Below are 19,331 nucleotides of genomic sequence, written 5' to 3'. Positions count from 1 at the left end.
TCTCTTAATTTTCCTCACTCCTGCCCCAAGATAATATTTTAAAACAGTATTTGCTGGTTAATAAGCAAGTACTAACCATTGTTGGTAAATATAACCAGCTGTAAATGATACTTAAAATATCTCTGTGGCTAAACAAATAATGTCAAGGACTAATATTTACTTTATGCTCTATTCCTTTTTTCCAACTTTTAATAATACTGATTTATTTCTAAAAGTCTAGTACAGTTTTGCTTTATCATCCTAAAGAAAATGTTTTTTGTATAATGAGAGCTATTGATTAAAAATTTATTATGGTCAATTATTTGATACATATGTATGACTGTTTAAGTATGTGGAAGCATTTAATAATCTTTGTGCTATCATATGCATGAAGAGATTGTTACATGTTAGATACTTGAATGAATACACATGTGTTAAGGATATAACCTTCCTTCCTTTGAAATTATTTATCTCATACTCTTTTTTGCCTCTAAACACTTTACAAGAATTTCTTGTTTGTAGTTGTTTAGAATACATATGCAAAAGAATATCTGTATTTGAACATTTTTAACGCAGGCTTTAGAAAATTAAAGCTAAAGGCTCACATTGTAAAACTGTATCTTTGTGTTGCTGTCTGTGTACATATACTTTCAAACTCTTTTATCTGAGATGTTCTAGGCAGGAATCAAATGTAATCATTGCCATGTTAATGATGATAATAGAGTACATGGATTACAAACCTTGTCCATTTCTTTTAACTTGTAGGAATAATAATAGCTCCTTCTCACCATTTCTGTCCAGCTGTGTGTAAACCTAGCTTCACAGTCTTCATACTCCTAACCCAGTATCTTTTTCATGCAACAGGCGTGGACCTATTTACCTTCCTCTTTATCCACGAAAAACCTGGTCTGGGCATTTATTCATAAATCCCCCAAATCTACACTTATAGAAATGTCCTGGGTTAAGTTTAAGAAATTAATTTTTACCTCTGAAAATGGAAGCTTTCTTAATGGTGTTCCATTATCTCCTAGCTTTTAGAAGTTATCCTTCTCTTTTTCTTGGGTCTTTTGGGAAATGATGTAGGCCAGTTGTAGGGTGGGGTTGGGAATTTCATATCACTTTGTGCCTACATTAATAACAAATAATCAAATAATGGATAGTTAAATTAAAGATGAAACTAAAGATCCATGAAAACAAAAATTTGTAAAAGAGGTAAAAGAACACAACAACTTCCTATGAATTATGTTTTTGCCTCTTGAAGGCTTATAAGAAATTACTTGATGTTTAGTACAAATTGCAGTAGCATTTTGTACAACAGTTCTGCAACATAAAAAATCAGACCTCTCCCCTCACGTTTATAAGCTTTGATTTGTCACCATCACCTATCTAAGCAGGTACCTATTTTTCCTGATTTAGGATGCAACAAAATAGACATTAATACAATTAAATTGAACATAAATATGTCCATATGCTTTAATATCCTTTTTAACATTACCTAAGTACTGTGACAAGCAAAAAGGTTGTTGTTGTTTTTTTAATTTTAACCCAAGATTTTAACAGCCCTGCTAGAGTTAAACTTCTTAAAAATCTCAAAAGTAGGCGTTTCACAACTTTTTCCTAAATTTAAGTAGTTGAAGTATCAAGCTTCTGCTTTAACCAGAAGTTATAGTAAAGGTCCTAAATACCTATTGACTTTTAACTATCATTTAGACATTGTGTTTATGCATACTAAACTACTACATTTGCACCTTCCTCATTTTAAAGATGTAGCAATTTAAACACACATTGGAATCTTTTCATAAAAGCCTAATTATGTTCCTTGCTTTTAAAACTGCAAACTGATAGTATATACATCACTGGTTTATGTGGAAAAGTAATTGACAAATGGTTTCCTATATAAACGCATGTTTTAAATAGCCTTGAACTCTTTTTTTTTTTTTGCCCTGTACTTTTATGTAAATAAAATCAAGCAACTGTTTTTTTTTAATTTGTTTTAGCCTCTTTGTCGTATACACTGTACTCTTCCTGGCTTTTTTCTTTTTTATTTGTCATTTTTATTTGTATGGGTATTTTCTTTTACATTGTTTTTGTTTGTTTGCTTTCATTTCTGGGGTCTATGCCAAAAATTGGCTGTTAATAAATACTGACCTAGATAGTATTTTATAGAATGAGATGCTAAGTTTACCTTTGTGTCACATGTATCACTCTGTAGATACCTCATTAATCTTTAAAAATAACTTTTAAGTTTTCTCATAGATTATGTCAGAAAAATTATTAGTCAACTTCAATTCCATAAAATATATGTCATATTTTCTAACATTTTAATCTTGTGTGTTGAATTTTCTTCTAAAAACATATATATATATATATATATATATATATATATATATATATATATATTATTTATTTGTATTTAAAATTTTAGGATCCAATTTTCAGAACATGCACAGTAAAAGTTAGACCATTTATAAAATACGTCTCTAATACAGGCTAAATATGCTAACCTTCTATTACTAGCAAAAAAAAAAAAGAAAAAGAAGAATGTTTAAACATTCATTACAGGTTTAATTACAATTTCGGATGAGTTTTCGGACTCCATTCTGGCCATTCCACTTTAGCCATTCAGGCCATGCTGCCTTGTATTGTGTATTCAGCAGTTCCTATTAGACGTCTTCACAGTGACTGATTCTGCTGGGCTTGCTGACACCCGCTTCATGCATGGCCTGCTGTGCTGGGTGGAATATTTTTTCTGAGCTGCCTGGAACATTAAAGACATCTTGGCCATGTCAGTCTGTGTACAGTGTGTGTGTGTGTGTGTGTGTGTGTGTGTGTGTGTGTGTGTGTTTTCATGTGAGCACACATTCCTGAGCAAATCAGTATTAAATAAATGATTATGTGGTGTAGCTTTATATACATGTAAATTTTAAAATTTGAATAATGATGGATTTATAATTTATTACCTGCATATATTTTTAATAATTTTAGTTCAGTTAACATTAGCAAGTTTCCTTTAGCTTTTATTGTCTGTGGTTATTGACACTAGGGGGCACTGCTTATCCTCAGTTGCATCTTACTTCAGGAAATGAGTAAAAATACTCAGCTGATTTCTGTGCTCCTACTTTAATTAACAATTGAATTTAGAGAACTCTAGGCTTTTTAATTCTTTGTTATTTTGGTTTTATTTCTAGTGCCTATATGTAGTGCTAACAAAGGGGGTGGAGCTATTGGTTCTTACAAACAAATACAGTATCCAGTGCCCCATACAGTAACTTTTTTCCCCCATTGGAAATGTCATTCTTGGCAAAACCAGAAGGGCAAGTTTGCCCAGTGATGAGGTTTAGATCCCTTGCCAGCTGTGCTTCTAGCCAGCAAGTGTGATGAACAGCTTTAGAAATCAAGTGAGAGAAAGCATTCAAGAGTTAGTGTGATTCATTTGGATAAAGGTCAAGAGAAAGATAAGCAAAGCGTAAGAATGAAGAGCACAAATAGCAATAATTTGTACCTTTTTGCTTATATAATTTCAGTGATCCTGTTTGTAATTTTTAAGCACGTACTTAGTTAAAAAGTGACCTGCAATTCTTCTAAAGTATTTTAAAGACTGTAATTAAGCTTGTATTTTAGGTGATCACTTAAAACTAAGTAGAGAAAAGTGGATTCATTACCATTCATAACTATATTTATAGATTAGAACTGTGGCCACTAGTTGATCATCCAATGACAACATAATTACCTAAACTTTTTCAATTCACGATTATCATTTGATCTTCAAAATACAAAGGTTTGTTCTGTTTGTTATTTTTAAGAATCTTAATGTCTATTTTAAACCTAAATACTTATGTTTCACACTAAGGAACTACCTCTAACTTTTAAAGACATTAATGACTTTGTTATATTTTTAAAATAAAACTCTCTGTCTTCTTGCTGTCCCCCCTACCCAAAGGTGGAAAGCAATCATAGCCTATACAATAAAGAAAACTATTTTTCTCTGTTCTCCTAATTAATCAGATCCATGAGAGAACTAGTAAAATTCCATATTCTCCTCTAGAGTTACAGCCATACATCATATAGAAGAAAATATGCAATTAGATCATGCCGTTTTTATTAGCTAAAGATATTGATTTTTAACATGACTAATTAGAATAAAGTATTTTCACAGATCTTAAAGTTTTCATGGCATACATTTTACATCCTGACCAAAAGGGATAAAAATATTGTTAGTATGATGAAGCTTGGTCTGAACACCAATAAAATATCTCAGCATAAACACATGGGAAGTTTTAAATAAAATTTGTAAAATACCTTTGCTTCGTGGTACCCCATATTGGGTTCCACTCAATGCGTATTATAAGGAGAAATTATTAAAATTTTTTCGAAGAGAAATGGATATGTGCATTATTGTAGGTTGATTTCTTTCTTTTCTAATTTTCCAAGTGGTTTCTCGATGTTTATTGAACAACATATACTTTTAAATATATTCAGTGGCTAGTTTGATATGATTTCTTGGGGGGGGGAAGCTTTCAAGGTTAATACACAGTTCATAGAGAAATACTATCTGTTATTTTTCATACAAGTATTTTTCAAATTATTTCTGTATAACATTGTAAGAGCATTAGCTAATTTAGCCTCATCTCTGATCTTCACTAATAGATTTATCACTTACTAAAAATAGGTACCACCTAGTTAGACCTTACCAGTCTGTAAACAAAACACTGGTTAGTCAATATGGGGCAGCTTTTGTTATAGTCCCCATTTTATAATTTGAAATGTTATTTTCCTAGTACTCACCACCTACAAGCAATCAGATGCTAGCCCATTTATAATAGGCTTTTCTCCTCCTAGGAGGACATTGCTTTTGGCTATAAAAAGTTAATTTCAGATCCTGATATACTTGCATTAATTTTTGAGACAGTGGCTGGGTGTAGTACAGCAAAAGAGTAACACGAACATCACACCAATGTGTGTGCTATAGCTAATCGTTTATTACCTCAAGCCAGAGAAGCAGTGCTAATGTGAAGGCCGCAGTATGTCTATGGAAAAGATGGAGCCTGACAGAAAGGTCTTAGAAGATGGCCTTGTAAAGGTCTTGAAAGAGGGGAACAGGAAGAGAGAAAAATAATAGCAACACTATCGGAAGAAATACATTTTAATACTTACAGTGCTGGACATCTTTGGAATGTTTTATGATTAAAACAAATTATTATCTTGAATAACAGACCCCGTCCTCTCTTCAAACATCTTTGCTTCAGAATGGGAAAGCTCATTGTAGTGTTATCTTTGCAGAACCATAAGTGTTCTCTAAAAAACATATGACTGAGATGTTCATCAGCTGGGATGTTTGCTGTAATTCACCAATAAATTTGAATAATTTGACATAATTTCTGACAAAGATGAATGTTTCCACATTCATTTCCATAGTAAGGCAGTATCTACATGAAGAAACCAGTTTGACTGACTTTACCTGCCATATTGACCAGAAAAAGAACAAAACAATAGCTATTTAGTCCACAGAATTAAAGCAGTTTATGTGTACAAACTACCTTGGTGGCTTGCCATCTCCAAAACTTGCATTAGAGTATGTCTGTCACTTTGGAACCCATAGTATTACAAGGAAGCAGAGCACTAGGATACATCACCAAGGAACTAATGGCACGTGTGCTTTTAGGTAGTACAGAGTGGCACAGAATAAAGGAGAGGCATTATCATTTGTGGAATTTTGAGTTATAGCTGGGCCAATCCCATGTCTTTCAGAACTAGAGGTTATATCTAAGTCATTTCTTCTTTTTCTCATCTGTACAGAAAGGAAATGGACTGTGTAATTTCTAATGTCTCTAACAACTTTTCCATTCTTTACTTCAATATTGTAGGTAGAGCCACATCAGCATTAATTAATATTTACTGGTTTCAGTAAGCTCTGATGCCACCTGTAAATTCATTCTTTTCTATAAAAGACCGTAAGAGATATTGCGATGCATTCATGACTCTTATTAGAATGTACGTTTTAAGGCATTAGGGTCTAACTCACCCACTCCCACACGCCATTAAAAAGTGGTGTCAATATCAAATTAATGTCTAGAAACATTTAATTTGAGTACTGGAAAATTCACCAATGAGTTTTTTTTTTTTCTATGTGAGGAGGAAAATGACTAATAGATCATAGTACGTGCTGGAGCTTGTGTAGGAAGAGACAGACTTAGGGAAGCTTTGCTTTTGCTGACAACTCAGTGACAGAAAGTAGTATGGTAGATTTCATCATGACACCCACAGTGAGGGATGGCAGGTTGGGTTCTTGTGAAAGAGGGTTAGGATCAGAACTATGGAAATTCAACATTTGTTCCTCATGCCTATGCATTGTCTTCTTTTGTGATCTGTCTGTGGCAGTATCTTTTTTTCTGCGTCTTGTTACACTCCTGATTATGATAACCTTCCCTACAAGGAGTCACTGTTTCTTTTTTGCCTAAGATTTCTTCTTTGAACTTCTCTTGAATGTCATTCGCAGGCCTCCCTTCAGACACATTGATGTTTTGTAGATATTTGACCTCCATTCTTTCATACATATATGCCTAGAAGGACAGCATAGAAACTACCTACCAATTGACCACTTCCCCTTTGCCTTATCTCTTCAATAAAGTTTTTCTGAAAGCACCTCTCTTCTTCTCCCATTTCCGCACCATGTCTGTTTCACTGAGAACCTCACCACGTAAAACCTCTGTGTAGTTCTGTTTTGTACATTGTCTTTTATATTATTCACACTCAGGAAGATAGTGTAAGAATTTCAGTCGGCAGTGCTGTCAGTCTGTCGCCTTTCATGCACTATTCTAAAATTGCAAAAATGTAAATGGAGTAATTAACCTGCTATGAAACAGTGACATATAATTGAATTTCTAAATGAGTGAACTACTGACTCTATTTTATATCTTTGCCATTTTAGAGGATTACCTGTTGGCTAAACTGGTTACTTAACAAAAGGTGTGATGTAACAAAAATTCTGCTTCCTACTGTAATAAATGCTGAAGCTTATTAAACATCATGTACTGTGCTGAGTTTATTTATTTTAGATTTCTTACTGTTTGAATTATTTCATATTCATGTAACTGAGGCAATATTTAATGATAATGGAATATAGACCCTAAATTCCTGACTCAACTAGTGGAATCTCCCCCAAAGAAGTGCTAATGAACAGACACGTGAAGGAATTTTAAAACACAGCTTGGAGAATAATTCTCCTTCATTCACACATCAACCCTTCCTCGGTATAAATTTTTCACTGCCATCTTGCATCAGAGCTGTCATCAGGTGTCTAAATGATAGGTTTCAGGGTTCTCTTCTTCCTGTTAGTGATCTGAAGTGCTACTCCAGCGTTTGCCATTACAGTGGATGTTGATAGAGGACACTTAGTGTACCAGTGACTGTTGTTTATAGTTCACTGGTATATGAACTCAGAATGCTCTTTTACTACAGTTTGTATACGTGCTCTATCTGTGAGGTGAAGATGTAGCCATATACGTAAATACCTACTTTCATTCCAGCCCTATCTTTTCTTCCTTTTAATGCTTACATGGTTTTGTGCAGTAAATACAATCCTAAAAAGTCCGATCTCAAATGAATCTATTTCTTGTTTTTTTTATGTTTGTTTATTTTTGAGAGAGAGAGAGAGAGAGAGAGAGAGAGTGTGTGTGTGTGTGTGCACGAGCAGAGGAGGGGCAGAGAGAGAAAGAGACAGAGGATACAAAGCAGGCTCTGCACTGTCAGCACAGAGCCTAGTGCAGAGCTGGAACTCACAAACTGTGAGATCATGACCTGAGCTGAAGTCAGACATTTAACCAACTGAGCCACCCAGGAGCCCCTCAAATGAATCTATTTCAAGCCATTTATTCCCACAGACTTACTTTATCACTTCAGAAATGTGATATGTGCTTTCATAAGAAAAATGATTCCAACATATAATCAGAATCATCTTTTAATACCCTAACTTAAAGGATCGTCCTATATTTGTTGGTCAGTAGAGTTTGCATTTAAACAGCCCTCATAGGTAGTTGAATAGAAATTTCTTCCAGCAACAATATTCACTTGAATGTTTAAGCAGGCACATAAGCTCCAAGTACTTAGCATAACCTCCCAGGTAGAAGAGCCATCTGGAGATTCTTGTCCAAATATCGTCAAACCATGTAGGAAGTCTGTGACTTCTGCTTACTATAATGATGTCACTTTCCCCTTAAAAATGAGTGTCAACCTCTTCCCAATGTTTGATAACTCTCATAACTCACAGTTGATTAACACATCTGGTTTTAGGAATATTTACGTGGTCTTGCTTTCCTGTATCGATGGGTCAATGCCTACACTAGAATCTAAAAGTTAACAGTCCCCTTCCAGTTTATGCCGCACTTTTTTGCATAAATCTGAGCCCTGCATTTGAAGAAATATGGTCAAATGAAGATTACCCTCAATTCCTAGAGGCAAAAATTCAGAAACATCTCAGGACATGGAGTAACTAAGATCTTGGATAGAATAAAAATCTTTTAAGTGTCTTTATTGAATCCCCAAATTTAGATAGCACAGTCTTTATTTATATCATCAAGGCTGCCATTTGAAAAGCCAACCCAACTACTTTTACAGTGAAACTTCCCTGTTCGTGCACACCCTTCCTTTTTCCCTACCAACACCGCCAGGTTTGAGTTTATGATGGCAGACACTAAGTGACTATTGCATACTTTATTTGAAGTTTGGGGTTATTTTGCACTCAGATTTGAAATCACAAGTATACCTTGCTTTTCTGACATACACATTTCATTTGAAATCCAAGAAATCAAATCATTCCCAATGGGTTTGTAAGATAATTTTTGAATTTTGTGATTTTGATGTCTTTATGCTTTTTAATAGTCAGTGTGTCTCCATATTTTGACTTTGTGTTTTTCCTTTAGAATCTTTAGTTGGGGGATAATGCAAAATTTGACAGGATAGATAATATGGAATTAGATTGTGAGAGACCTAAAATCCAAGAGGAATTTACTTGATCTCATAGATATTAGTGAGTTAAATCATAATGCAATCTTGAGTACACAAATACTAAGTGCTAGGCAGATTAGAAGGACGATTTAGATTTGAATGGACAGTAGGCTAATGCTTAATTTCAGTTACGGCCTGTGGTGGACATTGTGATACACTGCCCACTTACTCCTTCAATAAAGGATTCTGTTGCCCCCACTGTTAAGAGTGCTTTCATAAGACAGGGATTGACTTGGCTGCTGTGGGGGCTCATATTCAAAGACAGAACAGTATGGGTGATTAAAGGCCAACCCATCTAGGCCCAGCTTAGAATGACTCCAAAGGGTCATTCTAGGTGCAGAGCTTCCCTGGGGTTGTATGAGATGATCGTTGGACTTCCATCTCACCTTGACTTCTCTCTCTGCCCATTCCTGCTTTGTTTTACCCCCTACACCTTCCTCAGATGTTGATCATCCTTTGTGAACATCCTGCATGCTGAATTCCATTTCAGAGTCTGTTTCCTCGGGAATCCAACCTACAATATAGTCTGTTTCTTAATGCTCCAAACCAGACATCACTCTAACTTGCTAACCATTACTTTCCCTTATCTATTGCATTTCTGTAAATAGCACCTCTGTTTGTTTCACAAGTAGTTTCTGAGCACTTAGCATAGGTCAGTCATTGTGCAGGGAATGGTGATGTGTTGCTGACTTGGCAAATATGATCCTGCCCTCATGGAGCCTCCATTTCAGTGGGAAAGAAAGACCGTGAACTAATCCTTACCACTGTAACAAGTATTTCAAGAGAGAACATTTAAGATATTATATACAGATAGCCATGATGTAAAGACATGGGATTTGGAGTTAAAAGATGTAGCAGTGCCAACTTAGTAACTATGTGATACGGGCAAGTCATGTTCTCTAAACATCAATTTCCTCATGTAAAAAAAACAGGTACATAATCCTTCAGCTACCAATGTACTTAAAAAGAAATTGTTCTATACACACACACACACACACACACACAAACACTCAGAATGTTAAAGGGCTCTACAGAACTTACCTGAACATGCCTTCCTTCCTAAATTGGGAGTTCTTCCCAAAGGTCAGAAATCATGTCTTCCTCAACTTTGTAGTAATAGTGCATTACCTAAAACAGCTGATAAATTACAATATTGCTTTCCCTGTTTATTCCAGGTAACAGAGTATACAGTCCTTAAGATAAAGTAATTGAAACTTGAATTTTTTGCAAAAATATTTTTAAAGTTATAAAATAACTTTGAAAAACTTTAGTAGAATTTAAAACACACCAAACATCTATGTAGAAATTCAAAATAAAGGTTTCTTTTTTCCAGGTCTAGTGAGGTATAATTGATGACTGAAATTGTATATATTTAAGGTATACAACCTGATAACCTCGATATCTGTATACATTGTGAAATATTCACCACAGCCAAGTCAGTCAACATATCCATCACCTCACACCTGACTAATGTAAAAGCTTTTAAGAAAAATTTGTTAAATAACATAATCTCCTATACTCTCGTTATCTATTATATATCTTTGTGGCAAGAAACCTTATCTCTTTACCTTTCTTTTTCCCAGACCAAAATAAAATGGTGTGCTTTAAAACGAGTGTATTAACACTTTCTCAGCCAGATGTGTATTCCTTGCTTCTGCCTGACCTAATGAAATCTTTTGCCGCAAGTTTTTAAACCATTCAGTGATTGACAAATTCTGTATATACAAAAGGATCTCTGGCATATGCCAATTGATAAAGGCTCATAAGTGATTTTTATTTAATTTTTTTTTAAGTTTATTTATTTTGAGAGAGAGAGCGCACAAGCAGGGGAGGGGCAGAGAGAGAGGGGGAGAGAGAGAGACAGAGACAGAGAGACAGAGAGAATCCCAAGTAGGCTCTTCACTGTCAGCACGGAGCGTGACACAGGGCTCGAACCCACGAACTGCAAGATCATGGCCTGAGCCAAAACCAAGAGTCTGATGCTTAACCGACTGAGCCACGCATTCGTCTGTCATAAGTGATTTTCAAACTGAGTATTGTGAACATGCTTACTACTTATTTGTATCAGAAACATTTCTGTGTGTATCGTACATTTATAAGGTTTTAATAAGTTTTCTCATTGTTCCATCTAAGACTATGTATTGTCACCAGTTAAACATCTCCTTTGCCAAGCCTGCCCCAGTTTTTTAGACTGGCAGTGTTTAGTTCTTACTTACATCTTTTTAATATATCCACTTGATTTATGTTCATTATAATTTTTAAAGCTATGTTTTATAATATCCTGCCTTCTTATGATCAGTCTTATGACATTACATCGTAAAACATTTTAATCAAAGAAATCACTTTGATGAATCCTTACACTGTTTTCTTAATATGTGACCTCTTTTATTTTTTTCCTTACAATTAACTTGCCACTTTCATGATTGATGTAGTTTTTCAAACTGTTGCCTTTTTTCTGTCGCTATGTATTTTTTGTAAAGCACTGGTCATCTTTTCCAGTTCCCAGATTGTCAATCACTTGTATTTGTTTGTTTGTTTGTTTGTTTTCATTTTCTTTTAAACCTACCTTCCATGTATGCTTTTTTTGTCCCTGTAGGAGCCTGCACGTGGCAGCATAGTCTAGGCAGAAAAGGAAAAGGAAGTTATTACTGCTCTCTTCTGGCCACCTACAATACTAAATCATAACTTGCCATTCCCTAACTGGTGGCTGGAGACTTATCTTCATAAATACATGTGACCCAAGAAGTTTCAGTTTACATACCCTATCCCTTGGGGTTCTTGCCTGTGGAGAGCCTTTTCCTTCCTGAAATTAGACAAAGGTTGTAAGAATTGTAGCTAGGGCTTCAAAGCACAGGAAAAGAGAATGTTGTCTTATCCTGTTGCTACCGTGGAGCTCCAGCTGGCCATGTTTATCTACCCAGGGTGTGAAGCTGTATGTCCGTCTGTGAGGGGCTCAGCACAGCACTAAGGCTTGCCCTTAAATTTTAAACTTAGGAACTTCTGGAAATATTTCTTGTATGTCTTCCTACATGATTATTTTTATAGTGATAACTTTATCGCTTTGGGGTGTATGCTTAAATTTTTGAGCATTGAAACTTTGTAAGATCTACCTGTTTGCTAGAGTACCATTGAACTTCTGTTGTATATATAGTGACCATATAATTTATCATCCAAACTAGGATACTTTTAACAGTGGAAAGAGACATGACTGATAATTATGCCAGGGCAGTAGTTATGAACCAGGAATGTCCCGGGCTAATTAGAATGTGTAGTTATCCTATTTATACCTAATCATTGTCTCTACAATCATTTAAGCAAGCCCAAATCGCTTTACATAATTAGGGGATGGAGCAGGGGATGTAGTAGTTGTAGGACACACAACTGCTACCCAATTTGTGCAAATGTTGATGTCACTGAAGAGTACATAGATAGCATATTTAAAAGGAAGAGCAGATTTCAGAAATTTAAAATGAATGTCAAGGTAATAATGATAGCAGCTGACAATATTGATTGCTCCCATGCTTTGTCTCAGTTGTCCTTCGGTGATCCTATGAGGTAACTACTACTATTATTATTCCCATTTTTGTATTCTCATAATGATGAACCAAAAATTAAAATTTAGGGACAAGGAGTTCCAAAGCTCATGCATGCTTTTAACTGCAACACTATGCTGCCTTCCTCCCGACATACTTTGTATCTCTGTGATTGTCTTCTTTTTTTTTTTAAATGTAGTCAGCTATACTTCCTCTATGTAGGAAACAAAGTGGTACAGGGACTCGCTGCCAGCTTGGCACTGCTATGCCACGGCTCCATGCTTTGTTGCTGGCCCAAGTAATTCTGAAAGGGCTCACTGATGGCAGGAAACGAGAGCTGCCACAGTATGGCTTCACCAATTCTGTTGTAATTTTTAAGCGCATAGTGCTATTACAGGTCCAGTGTTCTGATTACAAGATCTTAAGCAAACACAATAAGCACCTCTTTCTATTTCTCAGCCAGGTAGTTTTAGAATTACTGAACCATGTACTCTAAAGCAAAACCAGCCTGTCATAAGTTTCTTCTCTTTCATGGACCTGTGTCTTTTTAAAAACCAGTATTTGTCATTAAAGGTATTCTTGGGTAAGCTTCTGTTACCTTTTACACTGAGAAAGGCTAGTGTACAAATATGGAGTAGTTTGTCTGGTGTGTTTTTATGGTATCATCTATTATAATTGTGTACTATGTGCCACATCCTCCACTAGTCGCTTTATATTCGGTTCATTTCAACTCAAAATAACTCTATGAGTTAGATGTATTTACCATCTCCCTCTTACCTGTGATGCAACTGAGACCCAGAAAAAATTGAAATAATTCACTCAAGGGATCATTGCCGGAAGCGGCAGAACAGGGATTTGAAACAAGGGAATCTGATTCCAAAATCCTTGAACCTAACCACTGCATCCCTCATAAAGACTGCTTACTCGAAAGTTTCTACTTTCCAAAAAGAAAAAGAAAAAGAAGGAGAAGAAGAAGAGAAGAAAAAAAAAGAAGTGAATGCAGATTAGAAATGTGAACTGAGTAGCATGTGAGAGCTGAATGTCACAGTTGTCTGGATTTCCTGCTGGGCAGTTTAGTCTTCATATTTCATCTACTGAAGTGTGTATATTTCACTGTAATCACTAGAGGTACTTCAAGGGCCTTGGGTGACAGGACCGAGGTTTCAATATTGTGGCAAAAGTGATATTTGTTCTGTGAATAGCACACTATTGGGATTGACATGTACAAAAGAATCTTCAGGAAGACATTAACAGAAAAGACTCTGCCAAACCCAGCGTCGGCTGATTAGTCATCTTGGCCCAACATACATTTCCAACCCAGTGGGCCTGATAGCACACAGGGCAGTGTGCCATGAGCCAGGAGATGTACAGGCACAAATGTAAAGTGATGGGAGAGGTTTGTGGTAAAGTATCATGGCTTATCAAACTACATAAAAACTACACTCAACTAGAAGCACTGAGTGTAATTATAATCTGCACAACAAAAATGTTACAAGGTGCCACATTTTCACACTTTTCAAACCTTTGAAACAGCTTAATCCGCAATCTTAACTCCAGGAGCTCGAGAGGGAGCTAATCTATTTATACACACACACACACACACACACACACACACACACACACGCATTTTTAAAAGACATCTCAACTGTGCTATTAATCAGAGTGATGATTCATTCATGCTCATGCAGTAGTAATGATCCTCAGATTTATAAATGTGCAGTAGTATCAGATCCTAATCTGATGGAAACATGCATTATTTGATTTTCTTTCAGAATATTCTTTCCTGTACAAGCGATTCACATGCTGTAACCCTCACAGTGCATATGTGTAGCACATGTCAGAATTTTAAAGGAAGGTAGTGACTTTTGCTGATGAAAGACATTAAGACATTTCCCTCAAAAACATGTTTAAAACATATTATATATGCTAATATAGATACGGACCTGTATGCACCTATCACATCCCTACCCCCAACTCACACTGCCTTCTTTCCGGAGGCCCCCTTGGACTTTAAAATCTAAGATAATTTATTCTGAGCACTATAGCTGCTGGGCCACAAATATGGGAAAATGAAATAATGCACTTCTTTTAGGTTAGGGTGAAGACAAACCCAATGCAGGGTTCACTTCTTTATGTTGAGAGAACTGAACCTTGTGTTGGGTTGGATTCATAATTTCCAAAACCCAAGACCCTCAGCTAGAGATATGAAACTGCTTCCAAAGACTCATGGCAGAGTGTCTAACATGAACATCCCCCTGCCTTCAAAAGCTTATCGTCTAAGCTAAGACAAGTGGACAGCAACTTTTTAACTTAATTTGGTAGAAGTAAAAGAGTCTGTGCTTTCCTTTTCTAAAAGTAGTTCATGATAGATGTGTGGGAAAAATGAAATAGGTACAGAAAGGGAATAAAGGAACTTTTAAAGGGACATGAACATTTGGATTTGGCCAGGTACCTGTGAAGATAGTAGGCAGGTCCTTCCTCTGAGGGCCTTGCAGAAAGCATGGTGAGGGGAGGTACGTGGACAGAAAAGATCTGTGTGATTTCGGGGGAGAAATGGTAGCAGGAAGGGCCATAGTGCACATGGAGGGGAGCAAGGCTGGCTACTGCTGACAATGGCCCTCCCACACCACACCCCCCATCCCCTGATCTTCATCTCACCAAATACTCTTAGGGTCTGATAGGCTTTCTTTTCTTGTTACAGTTACTTAATGTTTAAAATCTTACTCTAGAAAAAAAAATAATACAAACTCCAAAAATTTTAAGAGTATGATGAGCCTGTATACAGATGGTATATGTTTTTAATCTGTTCAAAGTACTTCATATTTATTGGGTTAGTTAAGCTTTTGTCAGACTAGGAACACTCAATATGGGGAATAAAAGAGCAAATTAATTTTGTAGAAGCTGAGAGGACTATGAAGAGATAAATACAATTAAGAAAGGGAGACAGTGACTCAGTCACTCAGTGACTCAGTCTTGATTTCGGCTCAGGTCACGATCTCACAGTTCATGGGTTCGAATCCCACATCGGGCTCTGTGCTGAGAGTGTGGAGGCTCCTTGGGATTCTCTCTCTATGCCCCTCTCCTCTCTCTCTCTTTCAAAAATAAATAAATGTAAAAAAAAGCAAGGGGCAAAAATATCAGGTGGCAGCATCAAATACTTTGTATTTTCAAATCATCAGCATGTTTTAAAGAAATATTTAATTTTCCCTCTTACCCCAGACATCATTTTACTTTAGAACTGTAACAATAATTTTTAAATGCTGCTGATAGTCTGGTTTAGCACATGACTGATTTCTATGTTGGTATGATTTTTAGAATTTCAACATTCTTTACTGATCTGGATTTGAATTTCTTTAACCATTTTTAAATGTCCAAGTCAATGAAATACTGTGTTACTGAAATACTGTAAAGAAAAGGAGATTAATCAAGTGAGTTCATTTATGTAAGAGCATTATGATATATTACTGAGAAATAGACCCCATGTGACTTTCATGAAAGAACACAGGACTTAAAGGCAGGGACAATGCAGAGTTGTGTCATTTTGTATCTGTGTGGCCTTTAACCAATTTCTCAGTCTCAACCAGTTTCCTCCTCCACAAATGGGAAAAATAATTCAAGTTTTGTATATATTTCAATATTATTTAAGAATAAAATAAGAATTATTATTCATTTTGAAATTTATGAAGTCCTACTCAGATGTAAATAAACATTGTACACACAAATAAAAATAAATAGTATCTTAATTATAATTTTATCATACATAACCTCTTAAGCCATGAAGCTTTGAGATGTTGATGTCTAGGACATCAAATTTTCTTATCACTTTTTTTCAACTATTGATACCATACTAAAGACATTATAACAAAAAATGGAAGGTCGTCCTTTATTTTTGAAAGATTGGTACAGGTGTGAAATTGATCTTCATTGTTTGAAGAGTTCACTTAGCAGGTACTTCAAAGTTCATCCAAGACTATATGGGAACATTGAAATTACAGGGTCTTATTATTTTTAGAGACTAAAATCCTTTTAAGAATCTAATGAAAGCTTAGGACCCTCTGCCAGAAAAATATACCTATCATGTACAGACAGAATTTTGCAAGGAATTCCAAAGGAGTTCCTATCCATGGATCCTAATAAAAACCACCTTGCACCTCCACCTGTTCTATATTCTATCTAGAGTCTGTCTCTTAAACAATCTTCATTCCTGTGTTCGCCCTACCCCATCATTGCTATTCTCCAGCATTCTTCATCAGTGCTCACTCCCAGTGGAGGCAGTAAGAGAGGGAAGGGCTATGAACCAAGCTAACACATACAAGAAGCCAGAGGCTTTGGACAGAAATGGCAGTTGCAGGTACCTTCAGTGAGGCTAGAATAGAGGTAAATTAATCCAAAGAACTAAACTGTTAAGATTTTCACCAATTTACAATTCTACTACTCCTACTAAACAGTCGAATATTTGAAATTCTTTGTACTGGGTTCACTTGTAGCCCGCTCTTCTTTGAGATCCTCTAGAATTTGACCACTCTTCACCTCTAGTAATATAATGTGAAAGTGATTTTTATACTGTAAAGGACTAAAACTGTATAAGAGATATCATGCTCAATTCTGTGAAGAAAAGTTACACAGCGTCACATCCATTGTGTGAAATGTCAGCCAGATGGAAAAAACAGACCAAAGGTTTTTTTCTCTGATAGTCCATCTAACAACTGTATATTTTTCCAAGTTTGGAAATTTAATTACCACATTTTCTGCTTTTCCACTAAATCCTCAGCCTGTTTGACTCTTAATTTTATGTCGTTTCACAAATGGCTTTCCATATTCTGTGTCTTCAGATAACGCCACCTTACAGAAGTCAGCATTTGTTAACAACAACCACAACAAAATCCAGGGCAAATAATTTAAAATGCAGACATATTCTTAGAATACCAGAAGAGCATGCTCTTGTTTTGTAACTTTAGCAACAATCGCTCTAGATCTCTAAAAGTGTTAACTGTTTAGAAAATGAGAGTAAGGACATGTAGCTTCTTCATGAGCCAGGTGGATTCACTGTTGTGGAATTTTGAGTTCTACTATCTGATGTCAGTTTAAATTTTTATATTCTAGTGCCAACATGATCCATGACAATCTATTCTTTAAGGTAGTTTTATTTTTTTATATTTTAATTTGAGTGTCATTGATACACAATGTTACATTAGTTTCAGGTGTACAACTTAGCAGTTTGACAAGTTTATACATCGTGCTATGCTCACCACAAGTATAGCTACCATCTGTCCCATTACATTGCTATTATAATGTCATTGACCGTGTTCCTTATGCTGTGCTTTTTATTCCCATGACTTACCCATTCCATAACTGGAGACCTATCGCTCCCTTTCCCCTTCACCCATTTTGCCCAACCCCCTGCCTCATCCCCTTGGTTTATTCCCTATATTTATAGTTCTTATTCTGCTTTTTAGGTTTTTTGTTTTGTTTTGTTTTTTAGATTCTATTTATGAGTGGAGTCATATGGTATTTGTCTTTCTCAGTCTGACTTATTTCACTTAGCATAATACCCTCTAGGTCCATCCATGTCTCAAATGGCACAATCTCATTCTTTTTTATGAATGACAGTCTATTTTTAAAATAAAATCTATAAGGTAGCAAACTACTTAATAATGAATGTGAAGTACTGAATTAGGGTATTATTTTATGCTTTTAAAAATATGATATTGCAAGATGAATTTTTGCAGTTACATTATGATGTTGATAAGCAACATTGATTTTAAGATTTCCACATTATATAAGCAGAAAACAAAAGGCCTAAAGATTTAAGGTGTGGAAATTCTGCTGAAGCAGCATTAACAGTGAATTCGATTCCCATTAGGTAGTGTTCAGTGAGAGGGGATGTGCGTATGTAGGGTTTGAAGACATTTAAAACAGAGAGAGACATTTTTCATTCAGAATGCCAACAGGCATCATTTGGTATCAGAAGCCTGGCTTTTCAACGTTCACTGTATGAGCTTTCAGCACCACTCAGAAGTCTCACTGTTTTAAAATGCAGTTATATACTTTTGAGAGACAATTCATAGAAATTAATAGCAAATGATTAAGAAATTGCTCTTTTTTAGAGGGAGAAAAGACATTTGATGCCAAGAAACAGTGAGGGCATGGCTATGAAATTTAGGGCTACTGCTTCCTGATTTAAGTGTAATTTTTTATTAAGCTTTCTTATGCTTGTGTCAATCAGAGTCCCTAGTCTTAGTAGATTAAAACCTCTCATGATTCTTTCGATGTGGAGCTATTATTTTTCACTTTCTTTATCTTGCAGACGACTGATGAATTCTTCAGTTTTCTTTAAGCCAAATGGCTCTTTTTTAAGTTTCAGAACCATTTAATTTTATAGAAATAGCATTCTAAAGAAAAAAGTTAGAGTGTAATACTGTAGCGTGTCAACGTGAAGAAATACATTAGAAAGCCAAATGATATTGATAGGCTTTGAAGAGAAAGATCTTTGTGGGCATTTAAAACACCAAGGAATTACAAGACTCTGTTGAAGAGCAGGCTAGTTAAATTGGAGAAGTCAAAGCAAGACATCTTTCATTACTGACATGCCATCTACTGAAAATAAGTAGAAGTTAGTCCTAAGTAGCTAACAGTGAGCCCCGGGTGCTAACTTCCCTGAAGCACTGAAATAGGAAGTGGTGGAAGAAAGTTGTAAAAGAAACCCTCAGGGATTCCTCCTTTTTCCCCCTGTGATCCCTTTAATCCTTGAATTGTCAAACCGCATGGAAAATAATAGAGCTGCGTAGTTCTAAGACTTAAGTGGTATTATCTTTT

At 35.7% G+C, this 19,331-nt stretch overlaps 1 protein-coding gene and 1 long non-coding RNA gene across 13 annotated transcripts in view; one reads left to right on the top strand and one right to left on the bottom strand.

Annotated features, from left to right (window-relative positions):
* FAM172A (family with sequence similarity 172 member A) overlaps positions 1-19,331 on the top strand; it is a 427,753-nt gene that overhangs the window by 250,736 nt on the left and 157,686 nt on the right. The gene's annotated exons all lie outside the window — the stretch shown is intronic.
* On the bottom strand, positions 2,543-10,455 carry LOC123380827. The gene is made up of 3 exons (XR_006587092.1): positions 10,024-10,455; positions 5,134-5,317; positions 2,543-2,737 (listed from the first exon to the last, which is right to left on the bottom strand). It is a non-coding gene; the product is annotated as an uncharacterized LOC123380827 (long non-coding RNA).

Source organism: Felis catus, chromosome A1, assembly GCF_018350175.1.
Source record: "Felis catus isolate Fca126 chromosome A1, F.catus_Fca126_mat1.0, whole genome shotgun sequence".
In the NCBI taxonomy this organism is placed as follows: domain Eukaryota; kingdom Metazoa; phylum Chordata; class Mammalia; order Carnivora; family Felidae; genus Felis; species Felis catus.
This window is presented reverse-complemented; position numbering and strand designations above follow the sequence as displayed.